This window comes from Aotus nancymaae, unplaced genomic scaffold, assembly GCF_030222135.1.
Source record: "Aotus nancymaae isolate 86718 unplaced genomic scaffold, 86718_ANA_hifiasm-v0.15.2.pri h1tg000014l, whole genome shotgun sequence".
Classification (NCBI taxonomy): Eukaryota; Metazoa; Chordata; class Mammalia; order Primates; family Aotidae; genus Aotus; species Aotus nancymaae.
Window position 1 is genome coordinate 32,471,118 of NW_026988425.1, and position 20,667 is coordinate 32,491,784.

Consider the following 20,667-nt stretch of genomic DNA (forward strand, 5'->3'; position numbering starts at 1 on the left):
TTCTTTAAGGATGTTGAATATTGGCCCCCAGTCTCTTCTGGCTTGTAGGGTTTCTGCTCAGAGATCTGCTGTTGGTCTGATGGGCTTCCCTTTGTGGGTAACCCGACCTTTCTCTCTGGCTGCCCTTAGCATTTTCTCCTTCATTTCCACCCTGGTGAATCTGATGATTATGTGCCTTGGGGTTGCTCTTCTTGAGGAATATCTTTGTGGTGTTCTCTGTATTTCCTGTACTTGAATATTGGCCTGCCTTGCTAGGTTGGGGAAGTTTTCCTGGATAATATCCTGAAGAGTATTTTCCAGCTTGGATTCATTCTCTTTGTCACATTCAGGTATACCTATCAAACGTAGATTAGGTCTTTTCATATAGTCCCATATTTCTGTCGACTTTGTTCATTCCTTTTTACCCTGTTTTCTCTAATCTTCTCTTCTCATTTTATTTCATTGAGTTGATCTTCAACCTCTTATATACTTTGTTCTGCTTGGTGAATTCGGCTGTTGAAACTTGTGCATGCTTCACGAAGTTCTCGTGTTGTGTTTTTCAGCTCCATCAATTCCCTTATATTCCTCTCTAAGTTGTCCATTCTTGTCAGCGTTTCGTCAAATCTTTTTTCAAGATTCTTAGTTTCTTTGCATTGGGTTAGAACATGTTCTTTTATCTCACGGAAGTTTCTTATTACCTACTTTCTGAAGGCTGATTCTGTCATTTCATCACACTCATTCTCCATTCAGTATTGTTCCCTTGCTGGTGAGGAGTTGTGATCCCTTGTAGGAGGAGAGGTGTTCTGGTTTCGGGTGTTTTCATCCTTTTTGTGCTGGTTTCTTCCCATCTTTGTGAATTTATCCACCTGTTGGCTTTGTAGTTGTTAACTTTCTGATTGGGTTTCTGAGTGGACGTCCTGTTTGTTGTTGATGAAGTTGTTTCTGTTTCTTAGTTTTCCTTTTAACTCTCTGGCCTCTCTGCTGTAGGACTGCTGAGGTCCACTCCAGGCTCTGCTTGCCTGGGGATCATTTGCCACAGCTGCAGAACAGTAAAGGTTGCTACCAATTTCTTCTTCTGCTTTGTCCCAGAAGGATACCTGCCAAATGTCAGTCTGAGCTCTCCTTTATGAGGTGACTCTTTGTATATATGGGGGTCAGGGAGCTGCTTGAGGAATCAGTCTGTCCTTTATATTATCTCAGGTGCTGAGCTGTGAGCCCCATTGTTCATTCAGAGCTGCTGGGCCAGTACATTTAAGTCTGCAGCAGCAGGACTCATAAACCTCTTTTTTTTTTCCCAGGTGTTCTGTCCCAGGGAGTTAAGGCTTTATGAGTTTCCACTGTGCTGCTGCCTTTTTTTCTTCAGGGCTGCCCTGCCCACAAGGCGGCAGCCTAGTCACTCTCAGCCTGCAGAGGCTTCACTGAGCTGCTGTGGGCTCCGCCCAGCTGCCATGTGAACTTCCCTGCAGTGCTGTTTATATGGGTGTAGTTAGAACTGTTTCCACAATGTTGGTCCGCCTCTGTAATGATGGACTCTCTCTGTAATGGCGGGTTTGTGGTAATTCCTTTTGCACAGTAATAGGAAACAAATATATCAAGAGTCTGCAGGAAAAATGCAACTTGGGTAATGGAAAATTTGGAGGTTCCTTCGGCCTCACATACAGTCTAAGTTTTTCTAAGAGAATTACATGGAGTCCATCTCCCCATCCACTTGCTTAGTTGAGGCTGGTTTGTCATTCTCAATTCAATCATACCTACTGTTGTTTGAAAGAATAGTTTCTATAATCATTATACATGCTAGGTGATTTTTCCCTCCTTCCTTACACATTGATATATGATTTGGTGGATGGTTAAAATTTCACATCAACACATATCTCACAGAACAGGAGCAAAGGCTTAAAAGTCAAGCCTTGGAAGGCAGGACTAGGGCAGGAATCACAGCTAAAAATACAGTCAGTACAATCACATTAATACAATCTCAATGTCTCCCTTCCTCCAGCCTTTCTTCCTCTTTTTGTCTCTCTGATTTAGTCTTTTGCTCTTCTGTTTTCTCTCTCTCCTTCTATGTCTTGCCCTGTCTCTATTTTCTCTCTCTTAGCATATTGCCTTCTTTTTGAACACTGCTTTGTGCTCCCCTTCAAAAGACAGGAGATCTCCTATACAATCAGAGACACAGCAGCCAGCAACAGCTCCTGCTCATTCAGGGTCACAAGGAAGAACGTTTTTGGGAAACACGCCAATTGGCCAGGCTTGAGTCATGTGTCAAGGCTGTGGGATCATGTAAGAAAATGGACGATACTGTTTGGACTCTGTTGTTACTTCATTGAGAAAAGGAAAGGGGTGGTGAGGGAGTTGGGGACATTGTTCAAAAGAAGAATATGGAAGGTCAGCTGAAGGTAAAATAAATGTCCATTTGAGGCTTACTGGTTTTGTTTTTTTGAAGATATAAAGTCTAGCTCCATTGCCTAGGCTGGAGTACAGAGTATGATCATGACTTACTGTGGCCTCAAACTCCAGGGCTCAAGCAGTCCTCTCACTTCAGCCTCCTGAATTAGCTGGGACTTACAGTCATGCAGCACCAGGCCTGGCTAATTTTAAAATATATTTTTATAGAGATGGTGTCTTGCTATGTTGCCCAGGCTGGTCTCAAACTCCTGGCCTCATATGATGCTCCCACCCTGGCCTCTTAAAGTGCTGGGATTACAAGCATTAGCCACCATGCCTGGCCACTGGGTATTTTTAAAGACTAAAGTGAACCTATGGCTGATGACACAGAACATTTCCCCTCATACAGAAAATGTTTAAATATGGGCTCTCAGAAAACGTCCCACAATAAGACCATAAAAATTTAAAATTTAAATTGCATAGATGTTATAGAAATATTGTAGCATTTTCCTTGTATCTGCTCAAATTTATAAACATATATATTTCTGTATATACATATGTACTGAGACATTTGAAATTTTTATTTTTAATTCTCATTTGTAAAAGACATTTATTCACAAACATTCAAATTCAGCACTACCAAGAAAATTTCTTGCCTAATTTTCCAGGACTTTAAAAACATGAGTTTTCTAAACATGACATAGTCATGTAGATAAACATATTGTAGAACTCAAATTAATAATTGTTGATTTATTTACCAATTTTATAAATGCTCCTGGATTTAAAACTTCAATAATACATGTTTTCTTTGACACATATTCCTGAGACAATTGGCCTTAAAATATTTAAAAATCTGTAATGAAAAGCAAATAGAGTCAGCCTATTAGGAAGTATCTCTCAGTAGAAATTAGTTGTAGACTTGGTTTAAGAAACAAATCTAATAACTATATATTATCATTTATATTGTTAATAAGAGTTGAAATATTTAAAAATGTCTTACCTTGAAACATTTAAATAAGATTCCTTTCACACTTTTTATATTATTATTTGCCTAAGAAGATTCCTTTGTAATAGACATTACAGAGAGATGTTTCTATCAAGTCTTTATCCAAATAATGTGGTTCTATGAGGGCAGTCTTGGTTTGAATTAAGAAGCTTCCCATGATTTGATATCTCTATGTAGGCAGCAATGAAGAAGCTTGCATCAAGGAAGGGCTAAAAATAACAGCAAGATTAATGAGTGTTATAAAGACCTAATTTTACTTTATACAGATAGGATTATATAAATAGTTTTCTTTCTTGAAATTACTGAAGGCTCACTGAGCATACTCACAAAAATACTCTGCTTTGGCTGCAGGAATTCTCTCTGGCTTAGAATTGCTTGCATTTTAAGGGAATAGTCCCCTTCTTAAGCCTGGATCTAGGAAAGAGTGCCACAGAAATGGTAGTTTTGACATACTTGTGACACCCAAGGTGCTCAGTTTCGAGCATGCCATTGTTTTGGCAATGACAAATGGTAAACACTTATATAACAGTTACTACATGCCAAGCAGGCCTGCAAACAAATTAGGCATCCCACAAGTAGTTGGCGTAAGCCCAATCATTTAAAATTCAGTTATTAGCCCATTGACCATTAGCTCAAAATTGTTTTCTTATATGTGAAATATGGAATAGTAAAATATCATGAGCATGCAATCTGTTTGGTTCCATATTTACCATCTGGATTCAGAAAAATGAGCCTTTTATAACCCCTGTTTTCTCATCTTGAAACTGGATAGGACATATGGCTACTCCCCTTCCCATGAATAGGGAGGCCAAGGAAAGTCTGAATGGGATGAACAGAACAATGGTTCTAGAGCTGAAGTCTCTCTTCAAGAGAGACTTTGGCAGATAGTATCAGCCTTTAGTTGGCCAGTACACCCAGAGGAGTCTAAGTGAGCATCCCTATCAAAGATAGTTACCAAGAGTGTAGGAATTCTAAGGTTTGATATAAACATTAGAGAGAGAGATTGAATTTCTTCGTGAACTCAACACACTTTAGGTTACATGGAAAGGGCTAAGTGGATTTGCTAGCATGCACATTCTCTAAAGCATCTTAGTTATCTAAGATGAATTTACACTAGAATTGGGAATTTATAAATTGGGGAAACATCCTAGAAGGCCTTTGAAAAGGAGTATTAGAGTTTGGTGTAGGGTTCACATTCACTGAGTAACAGCAAGAATGGCTTCTTTGCCTTCAGTTATTGTTTTGAAACTATTACAAATACATTTGAATACAAAAATTGCTCTCTTCCATGGAAACCTGTGTGTTCCTACAATAATTTTTAATGCATACAAATTTTGTTCATGGCCATTTTTTTTCCTTTTTTTATTATACTTTAAGTGCTGGGGTACATGTGCAGATCATGCAGGATTGTTACATAGCTATACATATGCCATGGTGATTTGCTGCATCCATCCCCAGTCACCTACATTAGGTATTTCTCCTAATGTTATCCCTCCCCAATCCCCTCACTCCCTGCTATACCTACCCCCAACAGGCCCCAGTGTGTGATGTTCCCCTCCCTATGCCCATGTGTTCTCATTGTTCAACACCCACTTATGAGTGAGAGCATGCAGTGTTTGGTTTTCTGTTCTTGTGTCAGTTTGCTGAGAATGATGGTTTCCAGCTTCATCCATGTCCCTGCAAAGGACATGAACTCATCCTTTTTAATGGCTGCATAGTATTCCATAGTGTATATGTGCCACATTTTCTCTATCCAGTCTATCCTTGACAAGCATTTGGGTTGGTTTCATGTCTTTGCTATTGTAAACAGTGCCACAATGAAAATTCATGTGCATATGTCTTTATAACAGAACAATTTGTAATCCTTTGGGTATATACCCAGTAATGGGATTGCTGGGTCAAATGGTATTTCTATTTCTAGATAATTGAGGAATAGCCACACTGTCCATCACAATGGTTTAACTAATTTACACTCCCACCAACAGTATAAAAGTGTTCCTATTTCTCCACATCCTCTCCAGCATCTGTTGTCTCCAGATTTTTTTAATGATCACCATTCTCACTGGTGTGAGATGGTATCTCAATGTGGCTTTGATTTGCATTTTTCTGATGACCAGTGATGATGAGCATTTTTTCATATGCTTGTTGGCTGCATAAATGTCTTTTTTTGAAAAGTGTCTGTTCATATCCTTTGCCCAATTTTGATGAAGTTGTTTTTTTCTTGTAAATTTGTTTAAGTTCTTTGTCGATTCGGATATTAGCCCTTTGTCAGATGGGTAGATTACAAAAGTGTTTTTCCATTCTGTTGGTTGGTGGTTCACTCTAATGATTGTTTCTTTTGCTGTGCAGAAGCTCTTAAGTTTAATTAGATCCCATTTGTCTATTTTGGCTTTTGTTGCCATTGCTTTTGGTGTTGTAGTCATGAAGTCCTTGCCTATGCCTATGTCCTCAATGGTATTTCCTAGGTTTTCTTTGAGTTTTTTTTATGGTGTTAGGTCTTATGTTTAAATTTTTAATCCATCTGGAGTTAATTTTTGTATAAGGTGTAAGGAAGGGGTCCAGTTTCTGCTTTCTGCACGTGGCTAGCCAGTTTTCACAGCACCATTTATTAAACAGGGAATCCTTTCCCCATTGCTTGTTTTTGTCAGGTTTATCAAAGATCAGGTGGTTGTAGTTGTATGGTGCTCTTTCTGGGGCCTCTGTTCTGTTCCATTGGTCTACATCTCTGTTTTGGTACCAGTACCATGCTGTTTTGATTACTGTAGCCTTGTAGTATAGTTTGAAGTCAGATGCCTCCAGCTTTATTCATTTTGGTTAGGATTGTCATGGCTATGCCATATGAAGTTTAAGTTGGTTTTTTCCAGTTCTGTGAAGAAGGTCAATGGTAGCTTGATGGGGATAACATTGAATCTATAAATTACTTTGGGCAATATGGCCATTTTCACAATATTGATTCTTCCTAACCATAAGCATGGAATGTTTTTACTTCTGTTTGTGTCCTCTCATTTACTTGAGTAGTTTGTAGTTCTCATTGAAGAGGTCCTTCACATCCCTTGTTAGTTGTATTTCTAGGTATTTTATTCTTTTTGTAGCAATTGTGAATGGGAGTTCGCTCATGATTTGGCTCTCTGTTTGCATGTTTGGCCATTTTGTTTTTATTTGCATTCTGATTTTAGTAGTGAGGACAGAGACAACTTTGTAAATAAAATAAAATTAAAAATATTTTAAACTTATAATAGTGAGTACATTTTGATAAAAAATGAAGGTGCCTAGGCATCCTGAAAAAAACTTCCCACTAAAAACGGAGTGCTGACTGAAATATTATATATGCATTTAAAAATATAAAGCTCATTTATATTGACAAAGAAAGCAGAATGGGAAACTGCAGCTAATTCTGCAGCTGCCTTCAGGGAATTTGACAATTTCTATGTCCAGAGTCTTGGGTATTAAAGGTGTGGGTGTTAAAAGGGATAAAAAGATGTGGAATTGGACCAGATTAAAGCTGAGTTCCCTAAAGACTCTCAACCTCAGGAAGAGTTTGCTGTATCATTCTTTATACATGTTTGTATTTTTAAAATATTTTATAATAATTTTTAGCTCTAAAAAGCATTAAAAGAGTGGAAAACTACAATTTTGTTCTTGAGGGTCATCTAAACTAATTCTTATTCACTTAGCTAAATATTAAAGTGATTTTTTACTTTAAAAATTTTAAAAAGTTCTATTCTAAAGTTTTTTTGAGATGGGGTCTTGTTTTGTTGCCTAGGTTAGAGTACATTGGTGTGATCACAGCTCAAACTCCTAGGTTCAAGCAATCCTCTTACCTCAGACTTCTGAAGAGCTGGGACTACAGGTATTTGTCACCACTCTACCTGGCTATTTTTTTTTTTTTTTTTAGAGATAGGGTCTTGCTATGTTGACCAGGCTGGTCTCAAACTCCCAGCCTCAACAAATACATCTGGCTCAGTCTCCCAAGGGCCTGGGATTACAAGTGCAAGCCACCATGCCCAGCTTCAACCATTTTAAATTTAGTAATGTTGACACATAGTGGTATAATCAACATTAGACAATTGGTTCTAAAGGATAAGAGGTATGACATGAATAACTCCGTAGAGCAGCTATCTAAAAGTAATTTCTTTCTATTTTTTGGCAGTTTTACAGTCTGCTTATTCAACCAAAATAAGTGGAGTACAGGGTCTTCTGAGTAATTGAATACATATATGTGTGGGTTGAGTCCACTGCCTACATACCCCAACTTCTCCAGTTTTCACTGCTTTTCCTGGTGCTGATATTCAAGAAGATTCCTTTGGCTTTCTCGTGAATGAGATAAACCTCAGACCAGTGCAGATGGCCCACCCAGGGAGCACATAGGCTAGTAAATGGCTAGATTCTAGTTACAAATGATCTTTCTTGGGTCTGTCATAGGTGAGGGCTGGCCTTGGTGGTAAAACCACTTGTCAAAACTGGATGCATCTTTTCAGATTCAGTGTCTTGGAGCATAATCTGAAAGAAGTAAAACTGAGAATCAAAATATCTGCATTCCCAAAGAGATGGAATATCGATATTTTTCTTAATAAGAACAACCTTCATTCTGTGCCAGAAATATTCTAAACACTTTCTTTATCTTGTTTAATCCTCAAAACATTCCAGAAGAAAGTTATAACAATTTCCATTTTATAGGTGAGGAAATTGAGGCTCAGAGATACTAAGTGTCTTGCCAATATGTTAAGATATTGGCAGAGTTAGCCATGGATCCAGGATTTAGACCAAGGCAGTTCATCTCCCCAAATATAAGGTTCTAGGCCTTTTATTTTTCTCAGTCACCAAGGAAGATGGCTCTGCCAGGCCAATAGGGGTATGTTGACTTCTTTCATCTCAGCTAATCTTGGGGTAAGTGCTGGGGAAATACCTAGCTTATATGAAAATAATCTTTTTGACGTGGTTTTGATCTAGTTCCCTGGCAGGCTAGTTAAGACTTGTCTTAATACATATACTTCTCTTTCCAAAGCACATGTGGTATGTTTGGACATATGTTCTCATTTTTATGATCTTTTAACCTTTACATATTTTAAATACTTCATGGTGGGATTAATTCTTTGTGGTGACCAAGATTGGCAGCTGGTCCAATGGGGCCATGTTTGGAATCCCTAAGGAATGAGAGGGTTGATGCTCTGGAACATACTTTTAAGATAAATATATAAATATAAAGGAGAAATTTCTGACATACTCATTAATGATCAGAGCCTAGTGATGTCTTATGGTAAATTGGTAAATTTACTCTGAGATCTATCACTATAAATGGTTTTGAGATTAGCTTTGTTGTGCTTCTAGCCATTAAAAAAATGTGTACATATTGGGCAATCTGAATTGCTTAGAAAATGATCATCTAACTAATCTTTGCTTTTTATTATCTGAATATATAGTTGAACTGGAAGCATTAAAATACTGAAAACAGTAAGATTGGCTAAAAGACTTCAAATTTATTGAGCCTTAAAAATGTGCCTCAGACAAACTTGGGTGCAATCTCTAACTTCATAGTATTTAAATAACTTTAATGCAATTTCAATTACAGAATGGGATGGTAAACCAAACTCTTATTCATCTTATCCAAAGTAGCCCTTTGACAATGTAGCTAAAATAAAATTAACAATGTTTGTGAAGTGCCAAGTGGAGCCCAAATCAGAAGAGGTGTGCTCTCCGAAGACCTTATATAATATAAAACTCATATGGTATATATACAGTATATGTTTGCCATTGCTTCAACTGATTAACTTCAACAAAACACATTGGCGGACTCATATGAGTTTGCTTGTAGAAGTAGTAAAGAGGCTTGATTCTGTGGCACAGTTTCCTTAGATCTGAATCCACTGAACAAGTTTGTGGGCCTGAATCCTGAATATCTGGAAAGCCTGTTTCCCTACCCTATATACATGGGTCAATTTTGTCCTCCTGAGAACATTTGGCACTGTCTGGAGACATTTTTGTTCGTTAAAACTGGGGAAGAGGATGCCACTGTCATCTAGTGGATAGAGGCCAAGGATGCTGTTAAACATTCAACAATGCACAGGATAGTGCCCCATATCAAAGAATTATTTGGCCCAAAATACAATAGTTGTTGAGGTTGAGAAACCATGCTATAAACCAAGATCACTTAAGTTAGTTTTTGTAGATCTCAGGCTATTTCCTGATTAGATCTTAAAGTTTTTTACACTGTACATTTAAGTTAAAAAATGGAACTGAATAAAGTATCTGGGGAGAATTTAGTCTCCAGGTTGATTAATAATTGTTGTGAAATGTGAATTTTAAATCTTTCTAGGTTTGTTAGTAACTAGTACAGCCAGCAAGGTCCTATTTGAATAAATCGAATGCATATTTATTCTATATTCAAAAAGATAACTTTTTGATAGCTGAATATAACTTTTACTGCCTAAAAATACTCACTTTTTGAACAGCAATTCTGGGGGATTCAGACCAAGTGTCTTAATCTATTTTGTGCTGTTATAACAGAATATGTGAGACACAATAAATTATAATGAGCAGAAATTTATTTCTTACTATTCTTGCAGGTTGTGAAGTCCAAGATCAAGGGGCTGGAATCTTATGAGGGCCTTCTGCCATGACAGTCACATGGCAGAATGGCAAGAAAAGACAAGAGAGAATGCAAGAGGAGGCCAAACTCATCCTTTTATGATTGCACCAATTCCACTCATAAAGGTGTAGCTGTTATAGCCTAATCACCTCTTAGAGGACCTAGGGACAAACATTCAAACCATAAACTTATGCTCTCACCCACCCCCACCTAAACTCTTGTCTTTCTCACACACAAAATACATTCATTGCTTCCCAAAAGCCCCCAAAATCTTAACTCATTCTAGCCCCAAGTCTAAAGCCCAGAGCCTCATCTAATTAAAATATAGGTGAAGCCCAAGGCACAATTCATCTTGAGGGAAATTCTCTTCCAGCTGTGAGTCTGTGAAATCAAAACAAATTATGGGCTTTCAAGATAAAATGATAGGACAGACATAGACTAGACATTCCCATAACAAAAAGGGTATATAGGGAAGAAAAAAAGGGGTAAATGGTCCCAAGCAGTCCAAAACCCAACAGGGAAAACAACATTAAATCTTAAAGCTGAAGAACAATCTTTCTTGACTCCATGTCCCTGGGCACACTGTGGGGGTTGGGCGGTGGGCCCCCCAACACTTCAGGCAACCCTGCTTTACAGCTTTGCTGGGCTCAGCCCATGCAGCAGCTTTCACAGGTTGGAGTCTCATTCCTGCAGCTCTCCCATGCTGTCATTACATACTGGTAGCTGTACAGTTTTGGGGTCTTGGGGGTAGCCCCATCCCCACAATTCTACTAGGCCTAGTGGGGATTCTCCACAATGGCTTTCACCTCTTAAAACAGTTACAATGGCAATTAAATTTCCACATGAGTTTTGGAGTAGGCAGAAAGTCAAACCACAGCACCAACGTTTTACGTGAGGAATGGAGGGACTGTAGATAAGATTATTTCATCAAACATTATTATTAGAGATTTCACTATTTCAAGAAGATTGAAACCAGAGACTGTATCATTCATGGCTGTATTATTTATTGTCAGAAATCCTTTATCAGCTCACTGGCACAAGGTGGACATAGAATCCTACTTAAAATAGACATTTAGACAGTCATTGCTGCACAAAAGAGTCAAGATTAGTAGAAGTGATCTTCCTATTAAATTTTGTACTAGATTAAAATGGAAAGGCTCTACATTGCCCTCATTTCCACTTCTATCTCCACTCTTTTACTTGTTTCTTAATTATCTGATAGTTCCTCTAAAAGGGTTGAATGTATTTATTCTTTGTCAGTGAATAGAAAAAAACCCTTTATGTGATTTAAAAAATGTTACTATTTGAAAGAAAGATGACTGAAATAAACAGCTGGCCTTGTTAGACAAGTACATCAGATGGAATTCTTAATATTAATTACACTAAGCCAAATCTATTTTTAACTGATACTCTCAACTCTGTTTACTTTTAATTAATAAATAATTTTTCCTGTTGAGTATACTAGGAAGTAATATTACTGAAGTAAGATGTGTGGGAGGTTTACTGACTTTTTTTTCTTTGCTCTTGTTTTTGTTGCTTAGGGGTTATAAGTGCTTTAAGCTTTTTCCAGCCTAAAATCATTAGTCAGACTGCATGGAACAAAGAGGGTAGACAAGTATATAACTTTGTTGAGCAGTGATGTTTAAGCTGAGACCTGAATGACAGCAAGGATACAATCATAGGATGATATGCAGGAAAGGTGTTTTAAGTACAGGACCAGGTTCACTGGCAGAATTGACCTTAAGAGGAGTTTTCTGTGCCTGTGAAGAAGTTCCTCTTTATTCACGTACTCCTTCCCAATGCAGCTCAAATACAGCCTCAGAAACTTTTTCTATGTATACTTCAGGCAGCAATTATCAACAAAGTCAGACTTGAATTTTAGAAACAAAACCATTCCCTGCCCTAGTAATAATGGAATTTCAGGGTCAGTGGAAAACATCTTTTGCTCTTACTTTGACTTTCTTCTGCCCTTCCCCAGTAAAGATTCCTCTGTCCAGTCTCCTCACTGTTATGTGATATTATTTTTGACTGACAACACTATCATCCCTTCAGTAATTAAAAAGTGGAAATTGGTGCTTATACATCCTTTCTGGCTTTCTTCCTATCTTTTCTCTCTTCATGTCCCCTCTATATCATCCCCTTATGCTCTTAACTTAAAGAAACTTATATTAAGATAAGTCCTTCTTAACATATCTTAATGTAATAAAAGCCATCTATGATAAACTCACAGCCAACATAATAATGAATGAGGAAAAGTTGAAAGTATTACCTCTGAGAACTAGAACAAGACAAGGATGCCCACTCTCACCACTTCTATTTGACACAGTACTTGAAGTTCTAGCCAGAGCAATCAGGCCAGAGAAGGAAATAAAGGGCATCCAAATTGGTAAGAAGGAAGTCAAACTGTTGCCGTTTGCTGATGATGTGATCATATACCTAGAAAACCCTAAAGACTCCTTCAAAAAACTCCTATAACTGATAAATGAACTCAGTAAAGTTTCAGGATATAAAATTAATGTACACAAATCAGTAACTCTGCTATACACCAACAGCAACGAAGCTGAGAATCAAATCAAGAACTAAACCCGTTTTATAATAGCTGTAAAAAAAATCCTTAGAAATATACCTAACCAGGGAGGTGAAAGACATCTACAAGGAAAACTACAAAACACCGCTGAAAGAAATCATAGACAACACAAACAAGTTGAAACCCATCCCATGTTCATGGGTGGGTAGAACCAAATGACCATACTGCCAAAAGCAATCTACAAATTTAATGCAATTCCCATCAAAATACCACTGTAATTCTTCACAGAACTAGAAAAAACAATCCTAAAACTCATATGGAACCAAAAAAAGGCCCACATAGTCAAAGCAAGACTAAGCAAAAAGAACAATTGTGGAGGCATCACATTACCTGACTTCAAACTATTCTTTAAGGTCATAGTCACCAAAACAGCATGGTACTGGTATAACAATAGGCACATAGACCAATGGAACAGAACAGAGAACCCAGAAATAAAGCCACATACTAAACAGCCAACTGATCTTCAACAAAGCAAACTGAAACATAAAATGGGTGATAGGAAACCCTATTCAATAAATGGTGCTGGGATAACTGGCAATTCATTCTTCCACATGTAGAAGAATGAAACTGGATCCTCATCTCTCACTTTATACAAAAATCAACTCAAGATGTATTAAGGATTTAAATCTAAGACCTGAAACCATAAAAATTCTAGAAGGTAATGTTGGAAAAACCCTTCTAGACATTGGCTTAGGCAAATGCTTTATGACCAACAAACCAAAAGCAAATGCAACAAAAAACAAAGATAAATAGATGGGACTTAATAAAACTACAAAGCTTCTGCACAGCAAAAGAAACAGCTGTTTCAGACAGCTGTTTGTGTAAAACTACAAAGCTTCTGCACAGCAAAAGAAACAGCTGTAAACAGATAACCAACAGAGTGGGAGAAAATCTTCACAATCTATACATCTGACAAAGGACTAATACCCAGAATCTACAATAAGCCTAAACAAATTAATAAGAAAAAAACACAACAAACAATCCCATCAAAAAGTGGGCTAAGGACATTAATAGACAATTCTCAAAAGAAGATGTATCAAATGGCCAAGAAACATATGAAAAAATGTTCAACATCACTAATGATCAGGGAACTGCAAATCAAAACCAGTGTGATACCGTCTTACTCTGCAAAATTGGCCATAATCAAAAAATCAAAAATAATAAATGTTGGTGGGGATGTGGTTAAAAGGGAACACTTTTACACTGCTGGTGGGAATGTAAACTAGTTCAACCACTAAGATTCCTCAAAGAACTAAAAGTAGAACTACCATTTGTTACAACTGAAGATGTAATAAGGATTTAAATCTAAGACTGGGTATCTACCCACAGGAAAATAAATCATTATACAAAAAAAAAAAAAAATACTTGGACACATATGTTTACAGCAGCACAATTTGCAATTGCAAAAATATGAAACGAGCCCAAATGCCCATCAATCAATGAGTGTATAAAGAAATTGTGGTGTACACATGTTCTCACTCATAGGTGAGTGATGAACAATGAGAATACATGGACACAGGGAGGGGAGCATCACACAGTGGGGTCTGTTGGTGGGGAAGGGAGGGACAGCGGGGGATTGGGGAGGTCAGGGACGGATAACATGGGGAGAAATGCCAGATGTAGGTGATGGGGGGATGGAGGCAGCAAACCACATTGCCATGTATGTACCTATGCAACAATCCTACATGATCTGCACATGTACCCCAGAACCTAAAGTACAATTAAAAAAAAAAAAAAGAAATTGTGGTGTATACATACCATAGAATACTACTGAATCATAAAAAAAGGAAGGCAATAATGGCATTCACAGCAACCTGGTTGAAATTAGAGACTATTGTTCTAAGTGAAATAACTCAGGAATTGGAGAACTAAACATCGTATGTTCTCACTCATAAGTGGGAGCTAAGCTATGAGGACACAAAGACATAAGAATGATACAGTGGACTCTGGGGATTCAGTGAAAGGGTGAGAGGTAGTTGAGGGATAAAATACTACAAACTGGGTACAGTCTATATTGCTTGGGTGATGGGTGCACCAAAATATCAGAAATCACCACTAAAGAACTTATGTAAACAAACACCACCTGCTCCCCCAAAACCTATAGAAATAAAAAATAAAAATAAAACAAACAAACAAACAAAAAACTTCCTAAAACTGTTACTTGTAAAATCTGCCCTCCTATCCTTCTGACCTATTAAAGTGCAGTCTAAGCCTTCTGCATACATATATTATGCATGCACATATTGATCACCTATTTGAATCTTAATCCTCAGCAGAGTGGCATCCATATTATTTGCATTCTATTGCTATTGCTGCTGTTTTCCCTTGATTGAGGACTAGCAGTTGTCCAGAATTTGTGGCAGAATACACACACACACACACACACACATACACACACATACACACTTTTTTAGGTGGATACATATATTCATTTAATTTCTGTGCCAGAAACTAGGTATAAAGAGATTAACTAATTTACAGAACCCAGAGATAAGAAGTGGAAGAGCAAATAATCAATCCTGATCTAACCTTACAGCCAATGCCCTTTACTGCCTTGAAAGACCACCTTCATGCTAACTTTTCTTCCAGTTCTTATATTCCTCAATCCAATACTGTCTAAAAGAACTTTCTGACATGAAAAATTTGTTCCAATAACTGCACTATTTTTTTCTGGAAGCCACTTGCCACATAAGAGCAAGAGTGCAGGTCCTGTGGACAGGGGACAGTTGTGAGTTCAAGAGGCTGGAGGAGTACTGCAATGGCTACAGCTCAGGGAGCAACAAGGAGAACGGTGGGAGATCACATCAAATGATGAGAAAGGCCTTCATTGTAAGGCTATGTGGGTGAAATTTGGATTTCATTCTAAGTGCACAGTGAAGCAGTAACAAAACCCTCTTCTGAGGAGCCTCTTGACTTTCACTCCTATAAAACCATCATGTCCTTTATAGGTTCTTCAGCTTGTGAGAAAGGATATTGCCTGAATTAAATAAACTGACAACAAATGAAAATTATTTACAGATAACAGACAGATAAAACAAAATTCTCAGAATCAGTTCAATACTTCAGGAACAGGGCAGCCAGTTACATAAACAATTGTGAAAGACTCATCATTCCCAAGGTTTTGACTCTAAATTAGCTCAGGCCTGATGGAACTTGGTTATATCAGTGGGATCTTTCATAGAGGTTGTAAAAACTTATCTCTGTTTGGGGGCTAGAAGCTTTATCTAGGTGTTCCACAGAGTGCTGACGCTGGAGTAAGCTGCTCAGGTTCAAATCTCAGCTTTTCATTTACTAGCGAAATGTATTGAACAGTTGTTTTATGCTTCAGTTTCCTCATTGGTAAAGTAGGGATAATAGTATTTAATTTACAGTTTGATGGGGGATTAAGTGAGTAAATTTATGTCATTTAGGATAGGTTCTTAGAGCAGTACTAGTCTAAGAACTGACATAAATGTCAGCTATGGTTGTTATCATTATTAATATTTCTCTTTCCTATTCTTCTCTCTTTTTAATAGGATTTTGAACATTTGGGTTCACTGTTTTTCACATAAGCATTTAGTTAGGGACTAAATATCAAACTTTTTTCTTTCCCTTACCATTCTAAGATAAATAGATCTTCCGGAGTCTGAGGGAAGTTAAGGACAGAGTTTGACTCTAAGTTTTATTCTTATAATAGTAATTTTTCAAGAAGGACCCAGGAAGAAGTCTTTTCTCTCCAATGAGATGTCAGACTCTTGGGTGATAGGGAGCTTGTGTTGTAGAGAGATGATTAGTATTTTTGGAACCTTGCCCTTTTGTCTAACACTTTGTATCAAGTGACAATAATGAAAGGAAGACTAAACATAGAGTTGGGATTACAGGGTTCAAATCTAAATTCTGCTCCCAACTAGCTGTGTGACCTTGGACAATGGAACACAATTATAAAATTGGAGGGGGGTTAATTACATAATCTTTAAAGTACCTTCTGGTATTAATGTTATATAGTTTAGAATACATTTCCTACAAGCCCTTGCTTCAGGCACTCACTGTGCCATGCCCTGGGGGTGTGAGAGTGAACAGGCCCTTGTAGAATTTACAGTGTTAGAGAATATGTAAACAGATGACCAGAAAGTCACCATAAAATGCTAACATCAAAAATTAACTCCAGATGGAATAAAGGTTTAAACATAAGACCTAACACCATAAAAATCCTAGAAGAAAACCAAGGCAATACTACTGCCTCTTAATAAGTAATATTCATTCTTAAATGATGGAGTTTGAGGGCAAAGGATTCTGGGTAGAGAAGGTATCCACAAAGGTCCTGGGATAGGAGAGAGCTGGTATTTTAAAAAATGGAGGGATTTTATGCATGGATGCAATCAAGAAAAAAATGAAGCAAGAAAAACTGAGCATATTCTCCAAGGACCAACTAACAGAGTCGAGATAAATATTATCCATTTATCCCCTCGTGCATCTGCTGTGATATAGGATGGCCTGAAATAAAGCACCCATGTGGTTTGACCCTCCCCAGTTGTTATTGCTCATCCTATATTAAGCAATAACACAAATCCTAGCCTAGTAATTCCCCAGCAAATCCTTTCCTGGACATCTTAAGGCAAAAAAAGAGCCTTATATTTTGACGGGGAAATTCTTTAGTAGAGAAAAGAAGTGAGGAGAGAAAGTTAAATTTGCTTCCATCTGTTTCTCTCCTACTCTCATATCTGCATCCCACGTAGTGTTCCCCATTTTCTTAGATTCTATCTTCCTCCCTCAAGAACAGCTTTTACTCCTTTTTTTCTTCTTTTTCTACTTTTGGCCCAAATCATAGAACTGAAAATGTAAAACCTGCAGTTTTGGGTATGTTACCAAAGGAAACAGTTTTACTTAAAATCTTGTTTTTGCCAAAATATTTTCAAAGTAGCTGGAGAGCTGTCAAACCGCAGTGGCTCTCAGCTGCGCATCCTTCTAGCATTTCCCCAGGTTCTCCCAGCACAGCACTCAGTAATTGGATATTATTTGAGGAGAAAAGGAAAAAAAGTGCTGCACGAGACAGTTTGTGGATTTAAGAATTATTCTCTGGGTGCCGAAGGCCAGAGATCCAGAGGTGCTCAGCTGCCAAACTCCAGGGCTGTGTGACTGTATCATTCCTAGATGTAGCTTTCAGCGGGGAGACCAGAAGGAAACATGCTGGTAACAGTCAATATTTGGACTGCCATTCCAAAGTCTTTAGATTTTTTTCTGCCCTTAGTCATGTGATTTGACCAAAAGAATTTATTCTGAGAAAAAAAATACTGAAAACAGATTAAAATGACATGCTTTTTAACATTGCAGGTACTGACAGCCTTCCCCTTCTCCTAACCATCTCTTCTAACCCTGGCTAGCATTAGTGGGTTTTAGATACCAGGATTGTACCTTCAGACAAATTTAAAAGTAGGCAGTTAAGCTTTGTGCTCCTTTAACAAGGTCCTTCAAGGACCTTGGAGGAGGTACCAGCTTAATATTTAAGAATGAATATTACTTATTGGGAAGCGGTCTTATTGCCTAGGTTTTCTTCTAGGATTTTTATGGTGTTAGGTCTTATGTTTAAATCTTTAATCCATCTGGAGTTAATTTTTGTATAAGGTGTAAGGAGTGGGTCCAGTTTCAGCTTTCTGCACATGGTTAGCCAGTTTCCCCAACACCATTTATTAAAGAGGGAATCCTTTCCCTGTTGCTTGTTTTTGTCAGGTTTGTCAAAGATGAAGTGGTTGTAGTTGTATGGCATTCTTTCTGAGGCTCCGTTCTGTTCCATTGGTCTATATCTCTGTTTTCTTACCAGTACCATGCTGTTTTGATTATAGTAGCCTTGTAATATGGTTTGAAGTCAGGTAGCATGATGCCTCCCACTTTTTTTTTTTTTTTTTTTTTGGGCTTAGGATTGCCTTGGCCATGCAGGTTCTTTTTGGGTTCCATATGAAGTTTAAGCTGTTTTTTTTTTCCAATTCTGTGAAGAAAGTAGTTGGTAGCTTAATGGGAATAGCATTGAATCTTTAAATTACTTCGGGCAGTATGGCTATTTTCATGATGCTGATTCTTCCTAACCATGATCATGGAATATTTCTCCATCTGTATGGGTCCTCCCTTATTTCCTTGAGCAGTGGTTTGTAGTTCCCCTTAAAGAGGTCCTTCCCGTCCTTTGTTAGTTGTATTCCTAGGTATTTTACTCTCTTTGTAGAAATTGTGAATAGGAGTTCACTCATGATTGGCTCTCTGTTTGTCTGTTACTGGTGTATAGGAATACTTGTGATTTTTGCATATTGATTTTGTATCCTAAGACTTTGCTGAAGTTGCTAATTGTCTTAAGGAGATTTTGGGCTGAGATGATGGGGTCTTCTAAATATACAATCATGTTGTCTGCAAATAGAGACAATCTGACTTCCTCTTTTCCTAACTGAACACCCTTTATTTCTTTTTCTTGCCTGATTTCTCTGGCTAGAACTTCCAATACTGTGTTGAATAGGAATGATAAGAAAGGGCACCATTGTCTAGTGCCAGTTTTCAAAGGGAATGATTCCAGTTGTTGCCCATTCAGTATGATATTGGCTGTGGGCTTGTCATAGACAGATTTTATTATTTTGAGATACATTCCATTGATACCTAGCTTATTGAGAGTTTTTAGCATAAAGGGCTGTTGAATTTTGTTGAAGGCCTTCTCTGCATCTATTGAGACAATCATGTGGTTTTTGTCTTTGATTCTGTTTATGTGATGGATTACGTTTACAGATTTGCGTATGTTGAACAAGTCTTGCATCCCCGGGATGAAGCCTACTTGATAGTAATGGATAAGCTTTCTGATGTGCTGTTGTATTCGGTTTGCCAGAATTTTATTGGAGATTTTTGCATCAATGTTCATTATGGACATTGGCCTGAAATTTTCTTTTTTAGTTGTGTCTCTGCCAGGTTTTGGTATCAGGATGATGTTGGTCTCATAAAATGAGTTAGGGAGGATTCCTTCTTTTTGTATTGTTTGGAATAGTTTCAGAATGAATGGTATGAACTCCTCTTTGTGCATCTAGTAGAATTCCAGGCAAGGACTTCATGACTAAAACACCAAAAGCAATGGCAACAAAAGCCAAAATAGACAAATGGGATCTAATTCAACTTAAAAGTTCTGCACAGCAAAAGAAACAATCATTAGAGTGAATCAGCAACCAACAGAATGGAAAAAAAATTTTGCAATCTACCCATCTGACAAAGGGCTAATATCCAGAATCTAAAGAACTTAAAGAAATTTACGCATCAATCAAGAAGACGGCCAGTTAGGAGGAGCTGGGGATTGCAGGTCTGAGTGAAAGCGCAGAGGGTGAGTGGACGCCGCATTTCCAGGTGGATTTTTACTGCCGACAGACCAGGAGATTCACAGGTGGAGAAGCCCCATGGGTCACCAGCACCACTGTTTTGGCTGATGCAGCTGTTTGGCCTGCGCCCTGGCGCAGCGGTTCCCAATGCAGAGTGAGCGAGACTGAGTCCCCTCTTAGCCAGCAAGGGGAGCTGAAATGGGGAGCCAGGCCAGGAGATTCCTGGGCAAAAAAGTGCTACGAATCTCAGAGCTACAGTTTCAGCCAACACAGTGGCTCCCAGTGCAGAGCAAACGAGATGGTGTCCCCTCTTAGCAAGCAACGGGAGCTGAAACAGGGAGCCAGGCCAGGAGATTCCCAGGTAAAAAAGCGCCATGAATCTCAGAGCCGCAGTTTCAGCTGATGCAGTGGCTCCCAGGGCAGACTAAACAAGATGGTGTCTCCTCTTAGCCAGCAAGGGGAACTGAAGCAGGGATCCAAGCCAGGAGATTCCCGGGCAAAAAAGTGCCACGATTCTCAGAGCCATGGTTTCAGCCGGTGCAGTGAGTCACTGCACGGGAAATCACACAGGTCCCGGCACCTATTCAACAGGCGACCAGGTCACCTGGTAGAGAGCCGACCATTCAACTAAAAAACAAAAGGCTATGAGACAAGGAGCTAGGTGACCAGGCCCAGCTGGTTGCACCCCCACAAAAACAAAAAAACAGCAATTGGAAATGCTCTGGGTTGAGACATTCATGGCAAACACAACTGAACCCGGGATGGTCCAGCTCTGTGGAGGAGGGGCATCTGCCATTACGGAGGCACCCTG

The 20,667-nt window shown here is 38.4% G+C and overlaps 1 long non-coding RNA gene across 1 annotated transcript in view; it reads right to left on the reverse strand.

Moving 5' to 3' along the window:
* LOC135274773 (uncharacterized) overlaps positions 1–20,667 on the reverse strand; it is a 59,482-nt gene that overhangs the window by 17,166 nt on the left and 21,649 nt on the right. Inside the window, exon 2 of the long non-coding RNA XR_010342524.1 lies at positions 7,615–7,867. This is a non-coding gene — a long non-coding RNA (uncharacterized LOC135274773). The remainder of the gene's footprint in view (positions 1–7,614; positions 7,868–20,667) is intronic.